The following is a 4,985-nucleotide window of genomic DNA, read 5'->3' as shown; positions in this document are numbered from 1 at the left end:
AAAAAAAAAAAAAAAAAGAATTTCACTATGTAGCCCTGGCTGGCCTGCAAGTGGTCACGTAGACTAGGCTGACCTAAAACTCTCTGAAATATGTCTGTCTTTGCATCCTGAATGTTGTGATTAAAGATGTGTGCCACTATAGCTGGCTTCTTATTGTATTAATTTATTTTATTAAACTTTGTGATATCAAAATATTATATGTACTATTAACATACTAATACAGTATTGTTTTATTTTATTAATATTTAAATTAAAACTGTACATATGTTAAATGTATGAATAATAGCAGTTTAATCAGAGAGGACTCCTTTGAAATACTGGTGCCAAACCTACTTTTCTTTTTTTTCCCCCCGAGACAGGGTTTCTCTGTGTAGCCCTGGCTGTCCTGGAACTCACTCTTTAGACCAGGCTGACCTCGAACTCAGAAATCTGCCTGCCTCTGCCTCCCAAGTGCTGGGATTAAAGGCGTGTGCCACTACTGCCTGGCTCAAACCTACTTTTTGAAGCAGGATTTTGTTATAATGTAGGCTGGTGTTGAAATTTTTTCTTCTTGTCCTGCCTCCTTCATTCTATCTGGAAGTAGATCAGACTTATTTATTTATTTTTAAAGATTTATTTATTTATTTATTATATGTAAGTACACTGTAGCTGTCTTCAGACACTCCAGAAGAGGGCATCAGATCTCATTACCGATGGTTGTGAGCCACCATGTGGTTGCTGGGAATTGAACTCAGGACCTCTGGAAGAGCAGTCAGTGCTCTTAAGCACTGAGCCATCTCTCCTGTCCCCCTGAGAGATTAATATCACATACTGCTGTTGCAGAGGACTGAGCTCAGTTCCCAGCAGCCACAGTGGGAGCTCACAATTACCTTAACTCCAGCTCCAGGGAATACAATGCCTCTGGCCTCTGGGGCACCTGTACACACACGCACACACAGACACTCACACACACTCACACACACTCACTCACTTGCATACACACACTCACTCTCTCACACACACATACACACACACACACTCACACACACAGTGTTAGGACTACAATCTTTTAAATATAAATAGAAAAGCCACCGTGGAGACTGCTGGCTCTCAAAGGAAGCTGATGAGGGCAGGGGCTGACTAAGTCTGACTGGGACTTAGTCAGAAGGCCAGGGTTCACCTGCAGCACTTTGCCCCGTGGTGGTAAACAGCCACAGTAATCATACACTGCTACTGCAGGAAGGCAGATGTGAAGGCCAGCCATGGGAAGAACAGCTGACAGGGCAGGTCAAGCTGCTGGAAAAAGGTGAAAAGTGGGCCTGGTCAAGAGAAAGTTGGGACCTAGAGGAGTATTTCTTAGGTCCTGGCGTAGTGTAAGTAGACAAGAAAGCCAGGGGCACAGAGTTGTGGCCAAGGGGTGTCCTCTATCTCATATTGCAGAGGAGGCAGGTGCAGAGGCTGGGGTCACCCAAGGGTGGCAGAGGAAGGTCTCTGCAAGACATGGAGTCAAGGTCTAGGTAGCACAGGTGACCCAAGGTGATGGCAGCCTGGGGCCAGGTTCAGGTTCCAGTGAATAAGGGGAGCAACCAAGAGGTAGAGACTTAATAGTGGAGATCATGAAAATTAACCTATTTTTCTCATCTAAAAATTATATTTATTTATATGTATTATATATGTATGTGTGCATGCCACAGCACACATGTGGAGAGCAGAGGACACCCAGAAGGTGGCTCTCCCCTTTTAGAGTGTGGATCCTGGGAGTCCAACCTAGGTGGTTAGGGGTGGCTCCGACCCATCCAGCCATGTTGCTAGCCCCATAAAAAGTAATCTCAAAGGGAGAGATCTGACCAGGACAGCAGGAGCCTTCAAAGACTGCAGGGTTTGAATACAAGTTGGGCAATTTGGAAGCAACCCTGGGTCTAAAGTTAGATTCTCTTAGGATGGGGTCTTAGCTCAGTGGGGAGTCATTAGCTTAATCCCCAACACTGCACACACAGCTAACTTCTCAGTTAGGAATCTCTTCTGGGGACTGAACCCAGGGTTCTAGCTCTGACCTATGTCCCCTTCCTTCCAGGCTTACGCTCTCTCTGTTTGACATTACCAAACTGCATGACCACAAGTCAGTCACTCTTGCTCTCTCAACTTAGTTTTATATTTTTACTTTTCATCATAGAATATGCATTCCAGAGAAAATACTAGGGAGACAAGTATAAACATAGAAAAAAAAAAACAAAGAAAATACATATTTCTGTGAAAACCATTATTAACATTTAAATTCTCTTACTACATGGTTGGAATTATATTACATGCAGAATTTGATATTCATTCAGTTAAAACTGGATCACAGAGATCTGTCCTTTGTCCTAATTAGGCTCTCAATTACTGTGATACAAATGCAACTCCCTACCATGGCTCTGACTGGCTTACTCCTTACTTACTCAGCCTGCTTTTTTTTTTCCTTTTAAAATTTATATTTAGGGTTTTTAAAAAACAGGGTTTCTGTGTAGTCCTGGCTGTCCTGGAACTCACTCTGAAGATCAGGCTGGCCTCGAACTCAGAGATCCACCGCCTCTGCCACCCAAGTGCTGGGACTAAAGCTATGCACCACCCTTTTCTGGTTCTGCTTTCTTACAGTATCTAGGACCCAGGGGAGGCAATGCTCATTGTAAGCTGGGCCCATGCATCAATCATTGAGAAAGTGCACCGCAGCCTTGCCCATAGGCCAGTCTGGTGGGGGTGTTTTTTCAGCTGAGGTTTGTTCTTCCCAAATGACAACAACCTGTGTCAAGTTGACATAAAACTCACCAGAACACCTGTGGTGGTTTGCATATGCCTGGCCCAGGGAGTGGCACTATTTGGAGGTGTAGCCTTCTTAGAGGAAGTGTGTCACTGTAGACATGGGCTTTAAGAGCCTTATCTTGATTGCCTGGAAGCCAGTCTTCTCCTAGCAGCCTTCAGATGAAGATGTAGCTCTCAGCTCCTCCTGCTCCATGCCTGCCTGGAAGCTGCCATGCTCCCACCTTGATGATAATGGACTGAACCTCTGAACCTGTCAGCCAGCCCCAATTAAATATTGTCCTTATAAGAGTTGTTTTAGGGGGCTGGTGAGATGGCCCAGCAGGTAAGAGCACCAACTGCCCTTCTGAAGGTCCTGAGTTCAAATCCCAGTAACCAAATGGTGGCTCACAACCACCCATAATAAGATCTGATGCCCTCTTCTGGGGTGTCTGAAGACGGTTACAGTGTACTTACATATAATAAATAAACACATCTTTAAAAAAAAAAAAAGAAAGGAAAAGAGTTGCTTTAATCATGGTGTCTCTTCACAGCAGTAAAACCCTAAGATAACGCCCGTTGTTGATGTACCGAACACTAGCAATCAATTAAGTTTAGATGAGGAAGACCTAAGTACTGTATTCTTTCAGATTTTTTTTCTACACATTAGACATTTTTAAGAATTAAGAAGTTACCATGGATGACTGAGATGGTCAGTGGGTAGAGGGGCTTGCTGCCAAGCCTGATAAACTAAGTTCAATCCCAGGACCTGCTCATGGTGGGAGGAAAGAATTGACTTTTGCAAGTTGTCTTCTGGCTTCTAGATATGTGCTGGGGCATGAAGGGTGCATGCATGTGTACACATCTGTACACATACAAAATAAAGAAATGTTTTTTAAAAGTTACAGATGGTAAGGAAAAGAAAAAATTGTTTTTAATTTTTAAAATTATTTTATATGTATGGTGTTTTCCCTGAACGTATGTCTGTGTAACACACATGTGCCTGGTATCCATAGGCACCAAGGGGGTGCAGGGTCCCCGGGAACTAGCGCTTCAGGCGGTTGTGAGCCCTCATGTAGGTGCTTAGAATCAAATTCAGAGCCTCTGTAAATACAGCCAGGGCTCTTAATCACTGAGCCATCTCTCTAGCCCCCAAAAGCAAAATTTTAAGCACAAAATTTTGATGGAGACAAAGGATGGGAATGTGTAGAAACAGTAAGACCCTCATGAGGTTTCACTTTCACTTTTTATTTATTTGTATGTTTGTGTGTTTGTATGAATGTATGGGCAACCACTTTTCTGCAAGAGGGCAGGGAAGCAAGAAGAGGACCTTGGGTCTCCTGGAGCTGGAGTTATGGATAGCTATGAGCTGCGTTGTGTAAGTACTGTGAACTGAATGCCAGTCCTTTGCAAGAGTTACAGTAAGTAAGTCAGTCTTAACTGTCAAGCTATGTCTCCAGCCCACCACATGTGTGATTTTAAAGATGTCAATAATATTATATTCACTAAGTTGAATGACTGATAAATGTACATTTTACTATTACCTGCTGGTTTAAATAAAAATATTACTATCTTATGTGTGTGTTGGGTGTAATTATATACACACATGTGTGCTGGTGCATATGGAGGCCAGCGGTGGAGGTTTTCTGTCCACCGTGTGTTTTGAGGTAGGTCTCTCCCTAGGACCTGGGCCTTACTAGTTAGACTAACCTAGGAAGCTGCCTGTCTTCCCTACTGCAGAGCTGAGTCTCCAGTCTGCACAACAAAGCCTGGTTTCTTTAGAGGGCACTGGAGATTGAACTGACGTCCCCAGGGTTGTGTGGCAAGCGGTTCTGTAGCTGTTTTGAACCCAGCCGCACAGAAGGAAGGAAGGAAGGAAGGACTGTGCTGAGGCTTCTAGAGCCAGAGCTCCTCCCCTCAGAGTGCCCGCCTTTTCTCTAGCGAAACAGTTGATAGCTTTGTATGATCTGGAAGGTTTTTAACTATTGCTTTAGATTTCTTTCTTTCTTTTTTTTTTTTAAGTTAACCAGTCAGTTTATGTATCAATAAAAATCACAATTTACAAGATGCCAATACAATAATTTCAGAGCCAGTGGATAATGCTAAAAGCTTTATCCCAATTATTCTAACCTTATGATATCATAGCTGTGGCTGGTTCAAGCCATGCTGCTTCACATCCACCTCCATCCTCCTTCCTCTTCCTTTTTTTTTTTTTTTTTTTTTTTTTTTTT

The sequence above is a fragment of the Mus caroli genome, chromosome 11, assembly GCF_900094665.2.
Source record: "Mus caroli chromosome 11, CAROLI_EIJ_v1.1, whole genome shotgun sequence".
Lineage (NCBI taxonomy): Eukaryota > Metazoa > Chordata > Mammalia > Rodentia > Muridae > Mus > Mus caroli.
The sequence above is the reverse complement of the archived record's forward strand: the minus strand, read 5'-3'. Positions refer to the sequence as shown.